Genomic DNA, 22401 nt, shown 5'->3' on the forward strand with positions numbered 1-22401 from the left:
AAGTTTGCATGTGAAAGGAAACGTTAAGGACTAAAAGGAAGAACGTGGAGGCTGGAGTCGGCCTCCAGCGACTCGCTCAAGCACAGGCTCCACGAGCAGGCGGCCCGGTGACGTACGTCAAACATGTTCTCGCTCAAGTTTTGATCGTGCGGTTGGTCCAGAAAGGAAACAGTCTCGAGGGTAAAGGCAACAGTTCTCAGTAAAAGACAAGCAGGCGAACAGGTGAAGGCTCTCTCTCAGTCCAACTGTGGCTCAACAGAGTCGACACAGTACTGCGTCGCATGAGCGCCAATGCTGTGTTTAAGTCATGAGTGATTCACCTGTTAAAGATTTCACATCATCGAGACAGTTGTATGATTATAGACTTTGTGATGCGAGGCTGTGAATACTGCTGCAGTGAATTTGGGTTAAATTGCATTGAACTTTGGTCCTTGGCTGATGTGAGGCATCCATATTTGTTCAGTGTTCAGGCACTTCCATATCAGAAAGCACCAAGTCGGATAAAAAGGAGCTTTTAAAGAAAAGGAGAGAGGAAACTCATGATATTACAGCAACCCTGTTATGACCTGTGTGTGGCATTATTACACCTGGGAGTTAATCGACAAGCCCTGCCCGCTACCAGCCAGCCAAAACACAGAGAAAGTGATAATGTGAGCTGCTACTGAACATAATCAATTAATTTGAATTATATGTTAGAAAAGGGTGAAAAATGAGCGTCACAGTTTCCCACAGCCCAAGGCGATGTCTACTGTTATATTTGAGGGCAGTTGGTAGTGCGAGCGTGAAGGATGGACCAGCATGCAGCCGAGGATTTTTCAGAATGAAAATACAGATCAGCAACCAAAAGAAGAAACAAAAAACTGTGTCTTTAGCTTTATCACTTAGGATCCTCTGCAGATCATTAGTGAGAAAAAACCTTCACAGTACACAAAGCACTGGCCCTCCTCCATTTTCCTGAGGGCCCGCTGTCACCTGCTGTCTGCGGCCAATCAGGGACGGATTCTGGAGTTAGTTGCACATTAACCCAGGTGGCATCAGTCTCGCCTCGTTTGGAGCGAAATGGTACTCAGTTGTGAATTCACTCTCTCAAGAGGCGTAACCAAAACAAACCTGATTGTTAGTGAAGTTGAAAAACAAGCAAACCTTCTTTCACTTTCAAAAATGTTTTAAAGGTAAAACACTCTCCTTTTTCTTAAAGGTCACATTTTGTAGAAAGTGAGATTTTTGTATCTTTTGTGATCATAAAGCAAGTGTAGCTGTTGTATAAATACTGTCTTTCATAAGGTTGTAATGTCATAACTATACAGTCACCTCCCTCAGCCACCTACAGAGGCCATGTGGAAACACACACAGGGCGATGCCCACTCAGGCCCGTGAGAGCTGACCAATCAGAGCACACTGGGCTATAATATAGTAGAGGGGCCTTAAAGAGACAGGCACTAAAACAGTGTTTCAGACAGAGGGTGAATACAGGTGCTGCTGCAGTGGACAGTATGAGACAAATAATGTGTTTTTTGAACATTGAAACATGTAAACATTTTCTGGTAGACACCCAAAATAAAAGTATGAGCCTGAAAATGAGCGTAATATTGGACCTTTAAAGGGTCGGGCACGTCAGGGAATTAAAATCCCCCTACAGAAAAAACCTGTGTGAGCAGGAAGACGACACGCAAGTGAACAAGCATTTCTCAAACACGACGAGGTCACGGCTCATATAAATGTAGATCAGATGAGCCCGAGGAAGGTGCTCCTTCCTCTCAGCATGCATAGCAGCAGGAAATTACATATTGGGGATGGAGAAAGTATACTGAGTGACATCTACAAACTGCCTGTTTTGTCCAACCAAGAGTCTAACACGTCCAAGATATTCAGTGCTAAAGAAAAACCTGCAAAGCAGCAAATCCTCACAGAATTTTTAATAGATTTTTGCCTCCATCAGCATTCAAAATGTTCATATTGAGAAAATTCAAATGTGAATTTCTGCTTTTATCAAGCTTCAGTGTGTGATGGGATGCAAAGTAGGTCATAGACAGGAAAAATGAATAATCATTGCTTGCAAAGACCTCAGTTTTATGATAAACAGGCCGAGTAAAAGGCTGTAGGAATATCTTATTGCAGGTTCAAATTGCTATATGATGAGAACTAGACGTGAACTAAATCTGTCAGCTCAGGTTAAGTTCTGAGTCGTGAAAGAATAATTAGAACACCTCTCCCACCATCAGGTATTTCAAATCATTAATAAGGTGGAAAGTGTCTATTACTGCATGTCGAAGCCGAGAACAAGTCAATTTGCAGGTGCTCAAACCCCCGAAGGCCTCTTTCCACATCCCCAACTTCACTGACTGTCTCATCTGCTGACAAAAACCCATCTGCAGAGTAAATCAGCAGCGTATTTACTTTCACTGCTCTCAGTTCAGCAGAAGCACAAGGAGCTTGATTTTCTAAGCAATGTTGTGAGAGTGTGTGTGAGTCTTCCACACTGCTTTGGGTGAGAGTTCTTCTTCTACATTATGGGTAATGAGCTCTTCTTTCTGCCCTTTCTCTCCCCTGTGGGCCATGCGCAACGCCTTAATCACTCCCCCTGTGGAACAGACCTTTGGTTCCGCCTGCCCTGCTGTGCTCTGCTCTTGATATGGCTATGTTCCAGTGTCTTACTCTATCGCTCTCACTTTTACACTTTTACACACATAAACACGCGTCTTTCTAGCTCAAATGTGAAGCTGTTAGTGAGGGTAAGCAGGGTGTGCAGAGCCGTTAGAGTGGGCGCACTATTCCTACCATTTTTTTTTACCGAACCTTCACTTACTTTTCTTTTCTCCAAGAGTGGGATTTTTCTACTTTCACTTTATCTTCACTTTCATCTGGAGGCAGTGGAGCTCGCTCAGAGGTCTTCACACATACAAGTAGTTTTTAACTGGATTTACCAGCAGTGGGAGGGGATGCAACTAAGTACGTTTACTCATTTACAAATCTGAGGTAGTCCAGTATTTTACGCAGCTTTATACTTTTACTCCACTGTATCTCAGAGGTAAATAAACTGTTTAAAAAGTTCATGTTAGCTGGCAAATGCATCGCCACAAAGCAGAAAACGGCTGTTTTTCAGAGCTCATGAAAAGTTTTTAGAGATATGTGGTTCTCACAGGACACCAAAGCTACAAACACATGATGATCTTATAGAATATAATGCTATCAATTAAAATACCCAACAGTATATAAAGAAGTTAAAATGAGCTGAACCTCAAACACCTGCAGCAGTAAAATACAACATGCACATTAATGCAACAGTGATATTAATGCAAAGACATCAGATATGATAGTAAAACACTAATAGGGACCATTTTATTTTATTTCAAATAAATTTTGGTGATAATACTTACATATCTGTACTAAAGACAGGTTCTGAATATAGGATGTTTTATTTGTGGAGTATGTTGTGTATTAGTATTTTGACTTCATTTTGAAGTAAAGCATCTGAACACTTCCTCGACCGCTGATTATGCTGCGTTCATTTCATTTCTGTTTCCCACTTTTCTCCAATCACTGTGAACTTTGGAAGTTCTACAAAAGTGAAAATGAATAACAATAAAGATAACACTCATAAACTTCATTTAGCAGCTTTCAGAACAAAGTATACAAAGTGGGAAAAACATTAAAACGATTAAACACTCCAGTTAAATGAAACCAGGCCATTTAATTACATAGAATAAAACAATAAAGGAGCAAATAAGATGGAAATAGTAAAACAAACAAATGAAACATATTGAAACAGGAACAAACATTAATTAAACATTAATTAAAGTCTGAAAGTGTTCAGCCTCTCACATTAAAAGAATTATATAAATCCTGTTAGTTTCAAGGAGCCACATAAGAAAGTTCTCTTCTTGTTTTTGTCCCTCCAAATCACGAAATGGTGTTTAGCTGAAAAGCATCATTAATGCCATTCAAAACCAAGGATGGTTATAGAATGAGGACTTCTGGCACAGGAGGTAAGTCCTCGGTCCTCCAGCTGAAGGACAGCCCACTCCTTACACAAGCTGCCCCTCACTCAGGCTCTTGTGTTTTTTTTCTTCGTGTAACGTCCCACCATGAAGTGACATGATTTTACAGTCGACAGCGACGTCAGCGGAGCTGCTGCTGCTGCATCTTCAGCTCTTTCAGCTGCCTTTCAGACAGATGCTGATCCACTGTCTGGCTGTAATTATCTGTAAAACCATCACAGTTTTTTTTCGCCGCTTCATGATTTAGAAGTTCAGAGAGGGCTTTGTTTGAAGTGGAAATTACTCTTGTGTATTTTTAAATGCATTTGAAAACCAGATGTATTCTCTCTTGCGAGCAGCGATGCAGGTGCATTTTGTAGTGAGGTTAATTCCTGCCTCTTGTTTTCGGGTGAGCTTTGAACTGACCCAAAGATTACCTCTGATTTCAAGCCCCTCTCCGCAGCCAGCGTTACTTCCTGTTTTCAGTCAATGACCCTTCTCAAAAAGAGAATAGAGTGTTGGTTAATAATTAGAGGTAAGCCATTACTACAGCAGTCAGGTTGCTGCTCCAGTGTACGTGTCAGTGTCAGCATCGTTAGCATGGATAACGATAACGGTCAGCAAGCTAACCCCGTAACACAGTGCACACACCGAGTCAAAGAAAGCTTAGCGACAGACAGAAAATATTTTCAGATTTTCCTCTGATGTCCTTCGGCTGCTCTGCCTTAACTGTCTGATTTACGGATTTCTGTGATGGACAGATGCTGAAGTAACTACTAACTCCTGCTAACTGTAGCTGACGTTAGCTAACCAGAGCTTTTTATTTATTAGACAAATAAAGCTAACCTTGTCTCCCAGCTGGAGCTGCTAGCTTATCTTCTGCAGCTCCTACCGCAGTCATACATCATCGGCCTGTTTTAGCAGCATGTTAAATCGTTAACTGGAGCGTAAAATTTTGTAAAGTTATTTGTCAAAATATGTTGGGTGAACATTGCAGCTAATCAACATTGTCAGGAAATGACTCAGCGGGGCTTTAAATGACCACAGCTGGAGGTGTTTGCTTCACCTCGAGTACCAGTAATGACGACGGCTCAGCCTGCTCTTTAAAACTCTTCTAGACTGTTTCCAAAATCAGCAACTGCTGAAGGGTGTAAAACTTTTGGTTTCTCCTTGATTGAAATTTAGATTTTGTACTAATTGGTAAGGAAGGGCATCTTGAGGTGATCCATTTTTTATTCAGCAGTTGCTCATCTAATATTATCATTGTGTAATGTTGCAGTTCAAATCTGAGCACTGCTGCACTTTTCTACCCAGTTTTTATGTGAGACTTGAACTCTGGCTGGAAGCGTCCTCCCCAAATTAGAAAAATGAAAAAGTTTCCCACTCTGTACCTTCAGGCAGGTCTGTTTCCTTTAAAAACAAATAAACAACCAAAACTTAGCTGCCTGTTTTAAAAATATCCAATTATCTTTGCATTTAGTGGTGTTTTCTTCACTGTCCCTTTGTTTCAAATGCTCAAACGTACGTGCATTTCCTTCAGAGAGGTCAGGCAGGACACATGGACGTCAACCTGCCAGACGAGCAGACAGGAAGTCCCAAAAACAGGCCGTGAAGCAGGTAACTACAAAGAGGACGGACAATCTGGCAGATTGAGAGGAGGCGAATCAAAGCGACAGAGGTGGGATTTTGATGACAGGAAGTCCTGATGTATCTGACACGATGGGCGATTAATCCTTTACACCCGGCGCCACTTTCCGAGAGGACGGCAGAGAGCACTTTTCCATCGTGCCTGTTCGAGTGTTAAATGGGTGAAAGTCTGGAACCTTTTTAACACAGCTGCTGGAGGGGGAATCGTCGGGGGGGTGGTGAGCGGTGATAATTTACCCCCTCCAGTCTCATCCTTGCTAACAGATCATGGCTGTCATGTCCTCAGAGTCAAAACAGGCGTTTTGTGGGGGGAAAAAAAATCCTTGGTGATAAAAGCAAATACTCTGGGTACTTTTAAACATGCAAAGACACACATGCATGAACACACACACATACAAGTGAATGTCAGTGTTTCCCACTCAGAGGCACACTCATTAAGGGCCTGCTGAAGTATGTTAAAGCCTGCAGAAGCGGTGATACTATGGCGAGATTGCAGCAGGCTGATATGCCTTGGACAACTGATACAGAGTCAGAGATGCAGCCACACACCGGCCTGCTTTTAACCTGATGGTGTGATCTCTTCCCGTCATCACACGCAATCAAGCAAAAGTGGAGCTGAGCAGAGCAGAAGTCCAGACAGAGGTCTGAGGAAATGCCAAATTATGCAGATAAATATTTATCCCTGTAGCCTCGATTAAGGAAGTGCAATTGCATAACTTTTTAAAACTATTTTGAATGCTTTTAAAGCTATTTTGTGCAGTAATTAAACTAAATGATGGTGGAATAATGGCATAAATCATAAATGGAGAAGATCTTTTGGCCACAGTCTCTGTGGTCTGATGTGAATGTGCAGAGATTGGCTGATGGTAGATTCTCAACCCGAATTATTATCCCAGTCTGACTCTGTCCTTGTATAACTGAAAAAAAAAATAAATGTTTCAAGCTTCACTCGTTTACATTTCAAGCACAGACTGAGACTTTAACTCTACAGACATTCTTTCCCTCCAGCTGATCAACAGACTGTACCGCAACAGCAGCTGGTGGTCTTTAGAATATAATGATTATTATACGTAATGAGCCACTTTATACAGCCCTTGTTATCACCTGACAGAAGTTTCATACTTCGCTCATTGAAGGTCATAGAAGGTGTCCGTTGAAAGCGCCTGGAAAAAAAAGAGCCAAAACACGAACCTTGAGTTTAGAAAATTGCTCTGCAGAGCTGTTGTCAATTAACCTGAGAATTACTTTCTCCATAGTAAGGAATAGTGTAGTAAATGTCCAAAATAATAATGGAAAATGCCTCTGACAATTTCCTGGAACTCAAGGTAGCATCTTCAAATGTCTTGTTTTGTCTGAGCAGCTGTCCAGAACACGAAGATTTTCAACCTGATGTCAAACAAGACAGAAAAGCTTTTAATCCTCACATTCATGAAGCTAAAAACCAGCAATTTTGGGGCATTCTTGCTGAGAACATGACTCAAACCATTATTCCCGTAGCAAAATAGTTGCCAATTGATTTTCTGTCTGTCATTTAGGCTCTTGGCGCTTACTTGTGTTTACCAGAAAGCGGTATGATAATAATGACTTAGGAATAAACGCACAGGTCAAAGGTCAGCTCGCAGTCTCAGCTATTAAAAAAAACACCAATTCCTATTAAAACTGGCTGAATTCATGTGAACATGGCCGCTCTCTCCCCTCGCTGCACCGTCCTGCTGCCGTTGTTTTTCTTCAACCGGACATTTTTGAGCAGCTATCATCTCGCTCTGAAAAGTGGAGCTGCTGGTGAGGTACGGTGAGTAGGCGTTGCAGAGGGATCATGCGGAAAGTTATATAGCAACCTTGCTGTTCTGCCCTGCTGCTCTGTGTCCTCTCTGCCTGCCGAGGACCGGGGCCAATGTTTGTTTGTTGGCCGTCAGCTCATCATGTAAACTGGAGGAAAGCCCAGAGAGAGGGACAGAAAGAGCAGGAAAAAAAAAAAAAAAAGCAGGTGAGAAACATGGAGGGAGGGAGGTGAGTGACAGAAGTAATGAACAAAGAAGAGCCATCTGCTGTTATGGTTTTTATGGGAGCTTATCGTCGATCCAAAGCTGGATGCCATTATTGATTTATAACATCTAATACACTGCAGCTATAGGGGAAGACTATAAAGCAAAAGTCACATAATATTCAGCTTTTTGTTGTTTCTCCCCTGATATCTGCAGTGGTGGATGAGGTACACGGATCCAGTACAACAAAGTAAAAATACCACTTGAATGACAAGTAGACGCTTGTCATTAAAAAAGTAAAAAGACTGAGGTATAATCTGTAAAACAGTAGTAGCAGTGGCTTTGTAGTGAAATGGCACATGTGACTCATATATTAGCATATGTGACATTAAATTGTAAATATTAATGTGTGCAGCATTTTGCTGCTGTAGCTGGTCGAGGTAAGCTTGAACTGCTTTATATACAGTTCTGTGCTTTTATGTAGCGCATCCGAGCCGAATAGTCAGGCGCCTCCATAGAGTCACAAGATAAATCTGAGATGGTTATTGGGAGAGAAAAATAAAATTCTGCTTCATAAATTTCGGTCTCAGAAATTTTTATTCATCTGTGGACTTCCTCACCTGTTTGAGAAATACTCAATACTTTTTCCTCTGTCGGCCTTGAACAGTTATTAAAATGAAATCATCTGAGAAGTTTGGAGGGGAAATGTGTCTTTGCTGAAACTTCTACCAAGTCATAGACATCTGAAATGTGACAAGAGGTCCAGACAGTTTTTTTTTTATGAGGTCACAAGACAGAAAGTCTTGGAATCGCTGTCTGAAAGGTCCCCTATTATGCTCATATTCAGGCTCATCATAAAACTGAGGTCTGATTATTCATTTTTCCTGCCTATGACCTGCTTTGCATCCCGTCACACACTGAAGCTTGATAAAAGCAGAAATTCACATTTGACTTTTCCCAATTTGAACACTTTGAATGCTGATGGAGGCAAAAATCTATTAGAAATTCTGTGAGGATTTGCTGCTTTGCAGGTTTTTCTTTAGCACTGAATATCTTGGACGTGTTGGACTCTTGGTTGGACAAAACAAGCAGTTTGTAGATGTCAGTATACTTTCTCCATCCCCAATGTGCCATCTGATCTACATTTATATGAGTCGTGAACTCGTCGTGTTTGAGAAATGCTTGTTCACTTGCGTGTCGTCTTCCTGCTCACACAGGTTTTTTCCATAGGGGGAGTTTAATTCCCTGACCTGCCCGACCCTTTGAAGGTCCAATATTATGCTCATTTTCAGGCTCATACTTTTATTTTGGGTGTCTACCAGAAAAAGTTTACCTGCTTTCATCGTCAAAAAACACATTATTTGTCTCATATTGTCCACTGCTGCAGCACCTCTATTCACCCTCTGTCTGTAACACTGTTTTAGTGCCTGTCTCTTTAAGGCCCCTCATACCCCAGTGTGCTCTGATTGGTCAGCTCTGAGCGTGTTTCCACGTCAGCTCTGCTCTTTTCTTTCAGCTGTCAGATGAATGTAGTTAAATAAAAAGTACTTTTCTTATGAAATGTTGTGAAGTAGAGAAAAATCCAAGTACCTTAAAGTTGAACTCAAGCACGACGCTTCAGTGACTGCGCGTAAACTTTCCACCTCTCCATATCTGGCGGCAGCAGACATGTTTCCGTAAGCACATAACACAACTTAAAAAACACAATATGCGCACAATAAATTGCTATAGAGAATATTCTGAGGTGCTTTTGAGTCTGAAGTACTCCTAATCTCTGGTTTTGTGGCATTTTTGCACCAGCAGAAAGTCGAGAGGACAAAAGGGAAAGCGGGATAAAATGCAACATACTGACATCTGGTGTCAACACACACAACAGTATAAGCCTCTGCTGGTGCAAAAATGCCACAAAATCTGTGTCGTCTGCGGCACTAATCCACCAAGATATGACCCGCTACTCGCTCTCTCCTTCTGCCAGCCCTCCAACCACTCACACACACACACACACACACACACTCACACACACACACACACACGCACTGACTTTCCAGTAACTCCCCTGCATGTCTGGAGTCTCAGGTTGTGTTGTGGAGGAAGGAGAGTCCAGGCAGCCTTTCCACAGTTTCTTCTTCTTATTCGTGTCTACACTTCGGCTCCAGCAGCGTCCGGCACTGAGTGGACACCAGAAGATCAGGACGGATTAAGCTCTGTGTGTTTCTGTCTTTATTTGTTTGGGCTTTATGGCGAAGGTCACATTAAGGCAGGCCATGCAGTTCACTGGTCAAGGAAAGGCTAGACAGGCAGCCTGTGTGTGTGTGTGTGACTGCCAAAACACTTCTGGACGCTGCTGGATACACTCACCTGTGTATTTTTCTGGTTGACCTTTGTTGCACTCTCTTTGTTGTGTTGCTGATGCGCTCATTCATCAGAGCCTGGTCTCTTTTAGTGCGAACAAACCAAACTAAAGCACAAATAACTCTCACTGTAAAGGCATTTCTCCGTTATCATCAATCACTGGTTGGTTGCGATCTCATCGGTGCTGTCGCGCAGGAACGATTAGCATGCTATTGAAATCAATCTTTTTGGTCTTTAAAGTGTGTCAGCTGGAGGCTACGTTAGCTGCTACTAGCATAACACAACCGAATCTCTGACCAAACTGTTGCCGTTCTGGTTGCATGATGGGAGATGTAGGTACCAGGTTTTCATGAGGACAAAGAATGAATGAATCTCTGATCCTGCGGCATGAATTTTGGTCCTTTTTTTAACAGTTCAACACTAAAGACAGAGTTTTTAAAACCCAAGTTGATGTCCAGCCCACTGAAACTTAAAAAAAAAATGACAGTTATCTGTCACGTAATACAAAAAATAACAAATGTTCTCATCTGACAGCTGCAAAGAAGGACTTTTTGATGTTATTGCTTGAAAAAAACAATCAATTTTAAAAAATAATTGATTATTTTATCAGTCAGGAATTAGGACTGAGTGATATGGAGGACATCAGTAAGAGTACTTGTTTGGTGTCAGTGTGAAACATAAAATCAAACTGAGGCTCGATGAATTGGACTTTATTTCACTTTGTTACCATCAGACACAACCAGAGGTGAGGTGAAGCACTGGAGCTCAGCTATGATGGTTAAACTGTGGCTCGTTTTGAAGGTTATGTAACCACAAAACTGCAAATATTCTGTTTCCTCACTTGGAGAAAAACAGTGACAAATGCAGCTCTTTACAAATGTGTTTAGACTCAAGACTTTTATAAAGCAACAGCACAGTAAGACCATTTTATCATCATATAGTTCATCAGCTCTGCTGGATTGTTTCAATCCAGACCACCCAGATGAGTTTAGGGCTTATTTTATCTCATGTGAAGAAGCCTTTGGAGATTATTTGAAGAGCATGAGGACGTCACACTGCGCCGGTGCCTGAAATTAGTGACCCTATGGCAAAGCGAGCTCCGTCGGCTTTTGTATTTGTGAGTTTGATGTATAGAAAGAGAGCGATAGGAATATCCATTCAGCGGCGAAGAATATTCAGTCCATGGTGCTCTTTATCTTTTGTCGGTATTAACAATTTTTTTATTCAGGTGATAGACGGAACAAAGCCTATTTAATTATAACGTTCATTATTTTCTTATCTGCTCGGAATGGGCGCAGGCCTGGGTGAGATATTTAGACGTAAACCTCTTAGAATAAAGAAAAGGCTGCACCAGACCTTGTTTTTTTTTTTGTTTTTTTTTCCCTTCTAGCTTTCAGCCTCTCTCTTTCACTTTCACCACCATGCATGGTTAATGCCCTTTCTATCTCCTGCTGCTAGAAATTGAAAATGTTAAAGGAGAGAAGAGAAGAAAATGAGGGAGTTTTTGTGCAGTTGACCATGGAATAGGATATTGATCTGATGAGCAACAACTCTGTTCCTGTCCTCCTCCTTCTCCTCCTCCACCTCGTCCCCTCTTCAACTGCGTGTCACAGTGTTTGCTGGAGCGTTGTTACTGTTTTGTGGAGGAGCTGTACAGTAAAATAATGTTCTTACTCGCTCCGTACCCTTAGACCCCACCGAGTCCCACGTGCAGAGTGCTCGATGTGATTGCATTAGCCTGGGCTGTGATGAATTATAGATTTAGCTGTGAATTCCTCCTCTCCTCTCACAGGAAGTCAAACCTTTAGCCCTTTTTTTGTTTCAAGTTAAAACTACTTCCAGCTTCTAATTGCGTTGTACTAAATTCACAAACTTTTCAGGGGTACAGTAAAAGCAGCAAAATGTGCTGAAGATATCCAATAACACCACCAACAGCGAGATAAAACTGCGTGACCTTTATCCAAAGCTCTTTTTGTAGGAGCGTTGTGGGGATTTCTGGCCCAGCTTCACCTCCATGCTGCATGGAGAAGGGAGAAAGTTGGAGGAGGTCAAACCTCCAGCAGCACAGCAGTCCACAGAACAAGTGTCTGACAGTAAAGTTGTTCTGTAGACATCGAGAAGTCTATCTGACTTTTTTGAACCCAGTCCTTAAAGTTCAGGTAAACCTGAAGTCGTGCTGACGCTGTTTGGATTAAGAGCGATTTAATTCCTGAATTGGTCAATCCCAGTTGAATTAGAATTGCTGCCCGATCGCTTGTTGTTTGAAAGTTTTAACGATCTGGTTCTCAAACGATTGGTTGGATCTGGTTAGACGGAAGTTGTGGTCGGCTGTCTCCCAATCTGAGCATCCAGTTTACCACATGGCTGCTGTGGAAAGACCCGTCATAAACTGTAATGAGCTTTTTTGAGAATTATCAAAGGAGTATTTTACATGTCGTGGCCAAAACTGAAACTCAGAGACAAGATTTTTTTTGTCCAAGTGAAATTTTAAATTTTTTTTGTTTTAAGTCAACCATTTCTCTAAAATTTTACTTATTGTGTCATGCAAACTGGGGACATTATGTCCAGCCTGCTTATAAGACAACATCGATTCATACGAGCCGGATCCAGAGAACCGCATGTAAAACATTTTCCAAAGAAGAAAACTAAAGAAAACCAACTGGAACATCTTTCAAAATCAAATCTTCAGAACTTTAATGTCTACAATAACATTCCTAAATCACTGGCAAAGAGGGAGTTCAGAGTAAATACTAATTAAGTGGTTTATCTTGGCGTCCTTTGAGGCAGAGCTGGCAAACTTAAACACATCAGAATTAAACAGTCATTGCGGTTTGTGATCATCTGTACACCAGAGTGTTTCAGGGCTTTGTTGAGTCATTTCATTTGTTCAGCACAGAAGAAAACAGGATTATTATTATTATTATTATATATAAAAATCCCAATCTACCACAGTAATGATGCCAGTCACACACATTTGATGTGCTCATACACACATGCATCTTTTTTCACATGCTGATGCTCCTCGCCATCAAAGTGGAAAACTTTAGCCGCGTGTTTACTTGGGTAAAAGTGCACAGTCATAATTTGAAGCATGCTGCAACAGTGATTTGACATGTCAGCACTTTGGTGATGCATAATTTAACGTGCCTTTCTTCTCTCAGCTTCCCCTTCAATCACGCGGCCATTAACACGGAGCTGTCGAGACAGCAAAAGACGGCGAGAGAAAAGACTAATATGCTCCTCACTCACGCCGCCCCTTATTTCACTGATGGAGCTGTGTCTCACTTTTACACTCAGTTAAAGTTCGAGTCAACTTTATCGTCCCAAATGGGCAACAAGAGCCGCAGCAAGTGTACAAAATAAATAGAAAAGCCCCCACATCAACACAAGAGTCAACAGAACAAGATGTACAAACATAAGATGGAGAGGAGCTGACTCAAACCAATATTTAGAGTTTAGAGGCAGGCTTGGATGTCCACACACACACACACACACAAACACACACACACACACACACTGTACGCTGACTGTGAATACAGATGCCGATGCAGCATGTGAACAAGACATACACGTGTGATCTTCTTGTGCAGGATCAGCACGTTAACTCCAACCTTCATGGAAAAACCACAGCGATGTCTGCTCTGGTCCGGATGTAAAACAGATATTTAAAGACAACAAGACAAATCAGAACACCTGCATTAAAAAGGACTGAATTCACTAATGAAACCAGCCTTTGAGGGTGCGAGTAACAGCTGAACTTAATGACATGTTGGGATTTTTAGTCCCTCAGACATCGAATTGCTCCCTTTTCCTCCTTCCTTCCACTCAGGGCAGCAGTGTTGTGATATTTGGACAGCGGCCCTTCGCTCTTCACACTTCCCTCTTGTGCTGCCAGCCAAACTTGACGACCTTGCTGTTCAGAGAGCTGAGAACAGCTGTATGAAACCCTCTAACCACCTTGACATGCCCTCGTTAAAAGGGCCTGGAAATGTCACTCTGATTCAAACCCATCCGGTCCTCGTCCGCCCTCCCCCCGGTAGCTCGGCTGTGACTCCCTCCTGTACGCTGATTTGGGAGAAAAATCAACAAATGAATGTTTTCTTTCCTCCTTTCTCATAACGGCTGCGAGAGAACAGAAGCCTACTCCCTTCGCTTTAATGGTGATTGAATAGGTTTTAGCTTGCCTGTAGGCGCCTTCAGCGGCTGGTTGAATATTGCTGATATACAGCAAAAAATAACAATCGCGTTTGAGCTCGCCTGAGAGGGAACGGCTGTTGCCTGTAAACAAATATTTTAAAACACAGACTGTGTCACAGTTGGGCCACTGTGTTTGTGGAAGAGTTGGTAGATGTGGGGTTGCCTCACAAAGTGCATCTTATTTTGATCTTGGTGGTTTAGGACGGGCAGCATAGAGGTGGAAAAATCATGGCATGTAGACATGTAGCTAAAGCTAACAGGCGCTAAAGTGAACCGCTGTGTGATGGGCGAGTGTACCCCGCCTCAAGACCAGTGTGTGCTGGGACAGGTTCCAGCCCCCTGTGACCACACACTGAATGAGCTGGGAGGGATTTTGAATATCATCATGTGAGAAATATCTTCACTCTCCCTTTATGCAGAGTGAAATTAGCAGTTTGTATCTCTTGTCTTACTTTGAATACTGTGTGTGCTCCAGCGGGTCAGTATGAGCCTTGGTATGGTCACTGCTCCGAGCCTCCAGTCTGTAACACAGGCTTTCCCTTAAAAACCTCCCAGCCGGAGCTACTCTGTTTATTCTTTTCCTCGACTTGATAAACCTCCTCCAGGGCCACAGAGGATGTTGTGGCTCTGTAAAGACTCTGTAAAGGATTTAAATGACACCATTATTGTCGAGGAGACATGAGCGGAAATCTGATTTCAGTGTGGGCACAGGAAATCAATATTAATGTGCAGTGTGAATGTAATAACGGCGGGACACTGATGATATGACACACATGCTAATCTCAGGTACCTAAGATAGAGAGGTACGACTGAACCTATGAAATCAGAGGGAACATTTCAATGAGGGCTGTGCTTTATATTTGAAAAGGGAGTCACATTATAATCAACGCGCATGTAGCTTAATATTCAACCTGCACGCCTGCCAATGCTGCCAGGTATCAAGGCCAGCATCCCTTCTTTAGTTACCTCTCTGTCTCCTCTCTCTGTTTCATTCTGCAATCCTTTGAGCCAACCAGGAGCGAGGAAAAAAAAGAGGCCGCGCTGGAGATGGGTTATAATAATGTCAGCAGTATTAGAGATTACCAGCGGGGACAAGATCATTGTGTAAAACATACTGCGGTGAGCTATAAAGCACAGAAGTGGAATGGCAAAAAGGAAAATACTGCTCGTCGTAATTGTTGAGAAAATTGCCCCAAAATGCTCTCATTTATTGTCCTTTCCTCCTAATGGCTGCAGTTTGATTCCAAAGCGAGATGAGGATAAGTGAGACTTCCTGTAACTTTCACTTCTCTCTCTCTCTCTTTGTTTTTTTCCTTCTCACTTCCAGACAGTCCTTTGTCAGCACTGTCGCTGGTTTCGAGAACGTGTGTGTGTGTGTGTGTGTGTGTGTGTGTGTGTGTGTGTGTGTGATCCCAGTTCTCGAGCACATTAAGTTCTGCTAACCACAGCATCTCATCTGTGTGATTGGGCCAGATGAGGCTTTTAGCTGCGCAACAGAGTCATGAGGAAGTGCAGTTCGTCCCACGATGCATCTGCACCAATCGCGCTTTTGTCGTGAATTTATTGCCGTTTGATCTTGATGAAAAGCTCCTTCTTCTACAGAGGGAACATAATTAATAGTATATTACAGAAATACACACACAAGCGCCGCATATTTGTGCAATGTGCTTTGTTGTGAAATGTTTGTTTGATCCTGTGACGATGTGATAAAAGTCCCGACGTCGTGATATTAATCACCAGTCTAATAGAGGAAGAACCCATGAGGAAATGAAGCTCATCTGCATATGAATGAGATTTTGACAAATGTTTTAAGTGGTTTAGTTTTCACAGAATCTAAACATATTGCCGCCGCGGTGAGATGAATGAGGAGGTTAATTCTTTCTTTTTGTTTTCAGTCTCTGTTTCAAGTAATTGCATTAAATAACTTCAGAGTTTTTGCCAAGATTAAACCACTTGATTGCAAATAATTCTGTAGTCTTCACCATCATTTCCATTAATTCTGATGAAATCATGCTCACCAAAGTAATAACTGAGATCAGGGAACTCTAAGACATAGTTTCATTTGGCAAAAAACATGAGCAGTCAGACTGGCATGAAGGTTTGAAGTCCAAAAAGTTCCACATTTGAATCCTGATGAAGGTCAAATCTGATGTTTTTTTAATACTTTCGTGAACAAGCTCTGTAACTAATACATACTGTGTATCAAACTGCTGATCCTTTCCATACGAGGACCTAAAGTTTGTTCTTTTGCATCGAGTCAGATCCACTTTTATTTGGAGGCAAACCTGAAAACAAACACCAGAGATGTTGCCTAGAAATCCCATTTGAACGTAGAGCGAGTACAGCTGGTCAGAGTTGAACCAGGAATTTCTAAACTATGATGGAGACGAACAGCAGATAGTTTGGACAGTTTTTTAAGTGTCCATCTTTGCTTTTTCTTCCGAACAAAATGAGTCTAACCTGTTTACAACCTGACTGAAGAGTTTTATTTCCTTACAGCAATGTTGTCGCATTCGTACAACTCAAGGTCATTGAGTTTCCCCTCAGTAACCTCTAAAAACTGCTTATTGATAGTAAGTAAGGAAGTTGTTGTGCATGACCCCCAGAATAAGGCATCAATCAGTGCTTTAAAGTGACTAATGAAGAGCCAATATGCTGCTAATATGCCTACTAATAAGCAACTAGTTAATGGTGAGTGTCTGCATTTTAATATAAAGTGTTACCCGAAGTTTTACTTGTCAGACAAACTGCAAGTTCCACAAAGGTTTCACATTCGCCCCCCCCCCCCCCCCCCCCCCCCCCCCCCCCCCCATCTGAGTGACATTCAAAGTAAAAAAAAAAAAAAAAAAGTTGCATTTTGACATCAAGGACAGCGCTGTTTCCATGTTTGATGATGGATGTTAAAGCGGCCAATAATGCAGTGTCTGCATGATGGGCCATGGGATGCAGTGTGATAGCAGGTGTTATACCAGGCAGCATAGAGGCAGTCCCTCTGAGTGGACTGACCTTCAACTTGTTTATCCTCGCCTTTGTGTCGGCAGCCCAGCCGTCAGAGAATCTCTGTGAAATGAGAAAAGGCATTCGACATCATGATGAGGGAGCCGAGGAGGATATGAGCAGGGATAAAGCACCATATTAAATGCGTGAGAATAAAAAAAAAATCTGTCAATAGCAGCTAACACATCTTTGAAAATAATACATATTGATTTGGCAAAATGGATCTGATATTGTTCGTCTCAAGGTCTCGGCAGAAGAGGTCTGTTCTACTCGGAGCCGCGGCACAGCAAAAGCTTCCTTTTGAAAAATTAAACAAAGAGACGGATTGTACTGTGCGTTGGGAGAGAAGAGCCTGCTGTCAAGATATCTGACGTGACCTTCGCTCTGTGAAAGATGCCATTCTGTCTCTTTTTTTTTTTGCAGTTATTCTGCATCCGTTTTTCTCAGTGGTATGGTTGTGAATAGTGGGAGTTAGAATACAAGAGTTAGAAGTGATGACTGACTTTGATTTCCGCTCGGGGAGGAGAGCAGAGGGACAGAGACCGAGGAAGTCAAGACAGAATTGTTTGAGGAGATTTGACTTGTTTTTGCGAGTTATTTCTGCTTTCGGTCGGTGTGTGAAGAAATGTACAGATGTAGAGTTCTGTACAGATTACATGAGATTTTAATGGATAATCCTGATATCACATCAAATGCACATGTGCAGCCAATGCTTTTAAGTGTTTAATTGATCTTTGATCAGGTTTTGCAGCAAGAAAGGAGGAGAAGCTTTTGAGATAAGTCTCTGAATTCCTGGAGTTACTGTACAGAACTCTCTGCTCTCCAACCCAGGACTTCAGAGTAAAATCTCCGACAGGGCAAAAAGTTAACGCTGTGATTGTTTATTTTCCGATGTTGTCTGCAGAATCATAGCAGCTTCTTTGGATGGGTTTACCTTCTGCTTTGCTCCCAAACTTGAACAACTGATTTGAAAGACAAGTAAAGCAGCAAGCAGACACGAAAATATAATTAAAATAGAGGACATAGAGCGCATTATAGAAACCCACAGTTTAAAATAATAGCATCCTCCAAATTTCATATGCCAAACCAGATAAGGAAAAACAGTGTTTTTAAAATCCAAGTGGCTTCAAAGAACTTTTGCTTGAAATGTCACAACATATTAACTCAAGGAAACTGTTGCTTTAATGGCAAAAGAAATGTCCTTTTATGTCATACTCTGCAATTTATTTTGCCACCAAATGCACAGCGTTCAGCTGTCTGCCTTGACAGCAGCCTGATGTCTCATCTGCCCTCATGAAACGCCACTTTGATTCCGGTCATGTCGTTCTTTGCCTCTACCTCACCCATTATTTTCATGTCTCAGGATTTCTTATTGTGTATTACTGCTAACGTGCTATTAACCTGCTGCCCTCACTATCTGTGTCGGTGCACAGCTATGCAGCGGGGTAAACACACTTCCTCTAAAGGTTGAGGACAGCTGCTGGCATTTCAGGTTTTTTACTGGAAATAAGGAAACTGGATTCGCAGAAGCATAGACAAACTGCTGAATTATAGTTATTTAGTAAATGTACTGCACATATAGAATCCACAAGAGTAAAAGTCAAGAGTAAAATACATCGACAGTTAGCCCAATATTAAGTAACCATTGCTTAGATGGTTGTATTAGCAACACATTAGCCGCAAACAGCTAGTATGATGGCTGGATTAGCAGTAAACTGATAGCAGAAAAACTTAAATTAACACATCGATTAATACAAAACAGCTACAATACAGATAATTCTCCAACAAAGACACATTTGGGGTGTAGATAAAAGGCGTCTGTCAATATTTGCTGGGTCACAGACAAAATGGCGGATGCAACAAATGTCAGTTAAACTGTAACTTCTGTGGAACTGTGCCAGTAGTGGTTGCCAGTAGCAACAGAATGTTCAACTGGACCCAGCTGCAGGTGGCAGAATAATGTCCAGAAAAAAAAAACAAAACAGCAAAGAGGCAAAGATGATCATCCGATCACCTCTCTATGTGGTAGCTCCCACTCTAACTAACCAAAACTCGAACTATAATTAGAGGGGCTTGAATGAGTCTTTCAAGTACAAAATTTGATTTTTTCTGCTTTTGCTGTTCTTTGGTGGAGGAATTTATCATGTTTGACCCCACAAACACCCACATAAAATGCTTACTTTCACACTGGAACACACAGTTCAGTGACATTTGACTCACCAGTTGGAAATAAAAGGAGTGGAAATGCGATGGGGCTAATGGGGATTAAGTTAGGATCAGTACCTTGACCTCAGTGATGCCAATTCATTCGCCCTTTACCTCATAAAGTCATAATCCAGGCTGCAATGTAATGTTCCCAAGACATGCACTTGGAAGAAAAAAGACCTTTGTACATAAAGAACAAAAGCCCTTTTGTGGTCGTGTGTGAGTGTGGATTGGTGGGAGGATGTTTATTTCAGCAACTTGCAGACGGTTTGTCTGTCTCTAAGGAAGCAGGCATTCAACCCTGACTATTGTGTGTAATAGGCTGGTGTATCTCTGTCTAGCCTCACACCGGCTCTTCCTCCTGCCTTTTGTCTTTGTTTTTTCTTTCCCCATTGCCTGTTTCTCTCTTTCTGTACATTCCTGTATGCTCTCTTCCTCTGTTCCCTGTCCTTCCTCCCTTGTCTTTCCCCTCACTCTCCACCACCTGGCATCTTCCAGAGAGAGTGTGGCGGCTGTTGATGACTCAGGCGAATGTGTGTGTATGTGTTGGAGGGGAGGTAATTCAGGGAATCATGGCCATTCTCACTCGTCCTCCCGCATGATGGATTACCAGGCTGAGGAGAGACCTCACAGAGCCTGAAGAACCACCTATCTCTGCCATGAGTGCATACAATTTGCTTTTTAACAAAGCAAAGAGAAATAACAAAACACATAAAGGTCTACATAATCCTGTATGTATATATGTGTGTGTGTGTGTGTGTGTGTGTGTGTGTGTGTATATATAGAATGCATATATATATATATATATATAGAGAGAGAGAGAGAGAAAGAAAGAAAGAGAATGCATATATATATATCAGAATCCAGCCAGAAGGTCGGTGGTTTGATTTCCGACTCCTCAAGTCTGCACGTCAAAGTGTCCTTGACACTGAACCTCAAAATCCAATGTTGTGTGTGACTGGGTGAATGTGGCATGTGTTGTAAAGCGCTTTGAGTGGTCACCGTAGAGCAGTGCTATATAAATGCAGTCCATTTAACATTCCTGAGTTCCAATGACACATTGTATTAGCTAATCCAAGTTTATCGCGTTTAAAGGCTTAGTGATCAATAGAAAATCCTTGTACAGTTATGTTAGTGCTGCTGCAAACTGTTGTGCCAGTTAAAGAATAAAAGTGGCCTTCTTAGGCTAGTTGAATATCGAGTGCATCAGCATTTGTGGGTTTAATTTATCGCTTCAAAATGGCGAGAAAAAAAGAATTTTCTTCTGAAACTCGTCAGTCTATTCTTGTTCGGAGAAATGAAGGATATTCCATGCAAAAAAGTGCAGAGAAACTGAAGCTCTCATACAACGGTGTGTACTGCTTCATAGAACAGTGCAAACTGGCTCTAACCAGAATAGAAAGAGAAGTGGGAGGCCCTGGTGCACAACTGAGCAAGAGGACAAGTGCATCAGAATCTCTGGTTTGAGAAACAGAGGCCTCACAGGTCTTCAACTGGCAGCTTCATTTAATACTACCCGCAAAAGACCAGTCTCAACATCAACAGTGACGAAGCAACTCCAGGATACTTGTCTTCCAGGCAGAGTAGCGAAGAAAACCATATGTGAGACTGGCCAATTAAGATCGACAAAATAACACACAAAACCTAAGGAAGCCTTTGGAAGCATGGTCTGAAAGGTCTTCAGATTATCTTAACAAATCAGCCAAAGGTCTGTAAGGCTGTAATTGCTGCAAACGGAAGATTCTTTGACAAAAGCAAAGTTTGAAGGATGTAAAAATCATTATTTCTAACCTTGTTAATGCAGAGACTATGTTTTCTTTCATTTTGGAACTCATTTGATGAATTAAAGTGTGAGTTTTCATGGAAAACATAAAATTTTCTATGTGAGCCCAAACTTGTGAGCGGTAGTCTGTGAATCTGAGTGTCTGGCTGTTGCTTGGCTTGGTCAGCTTATTTCTTTTATCTAGTGACTAATGTATGAACGTCAGTTAAATGTCGCCTTACCGCACAGAAATAATAGTCCTGATACAAATAATCCTGCCTCCAGCTCTGGTGCAGTGTTAGCAGAATTTTTTAAATAGTTGTCAAGTAACATAATAGATTTGTCCTTCACACATGAACCTTTTCTTTGGTCAGCACAACCTGGGTCACATAGGTCCTGAGTGCTGATTACCACTGGGACCACATGCACCCACGATACCGACCTCTCTCACTAGAAACAAACTATCAAAGAAATCTCCTGAGATATGTTGTTTATTGTCACCACCAAATAAGCCCCATACAATCATTTAAGTGCTAAAATGTCATACAAGTCATATGAAATAGGGTCATTACTTTCTAAATGTGATGTTTCCTGTTGGAGCAGGTGTGTAAACCAATGGGTTTTCAGTCATGGAGACAGAGAAGTTTCTGGTTATTGGTTGGAAGTTACAAGACTTTAGAAATACAAGTGTAAAATTGCACAAAAAAACCACTGAATATTAAAGACAGAATATGACCAGTCATGTGAAATTGTACTATTTCTCACAGCTCAATCCATCACAACTAAGCTTGATGAAACTCAATAACTCCATGGTCTTATTCAGCGTACCAGTCTGTTCCCAACATGACAAAATCAGAAGAGATTATCAGATCTTCACAAAGCCTCTTTCATCTCTCAGAGAAAATAAATTATTGTTCAACTATTCTCCTTCCCAGACTCAGTAAAGGGTGCCAAACATTACTGATGCATTGTATCCCTTTCTCAAGATGACGTTGATGTAAGACGAGACGCTTTAACACTTTAAAAGCAAGCTGAAGGTTTACTGGGTCTTTAAATGGATCCCAGTGACATATTGTTGTCTAGACATATATATGAATGGTTTAGCTCTTGAGGAAAGTTTTATATTGTATATAATTTCAGTGGTTGCATAAAAGCAAGATAAACAGTGCTCAAGGCAAAAAGTCATACTGAATTAACATTCATATACTGCAGCTTTGCACACACATGCACACACACACACACTTGCGCCAACCTTTTGAAAATAAACAACTCAAACAGC

At 41.6% G+C, this 22401-nt stretch overlaps 1 protein-coding gene across 2 annotated transcripts in view; it reads left to right on the plus strand.

Moving 5' to 3' along the window:
• Nucleotides 1–22401, plus strand: part of b4galt2 (UDP-Gal:betaGlcNAc beta 1,4- galactosyltransferase, polypeptide 2) — a 164180-nt gene that overhangs the window by 77535 nt on the left and 64244 nt on the right. The window lies entirely within an intron of this gene.

The sequence above is a fragment of the Chaetodon auriga genome, chromosome 12 (assembly GCF_051107435.1).
Source record: "Chaetodon auriga isolate fChaAug3 chromosome 12, fChaAug3.hap1, whole genome shotgun sequence".
NCBI lineage: Eukaryota > Metazoa > Chordata > Actinopteri > Chaetodontiformes > Chaetodontidae > Chaetodon > Chaetodon auriga.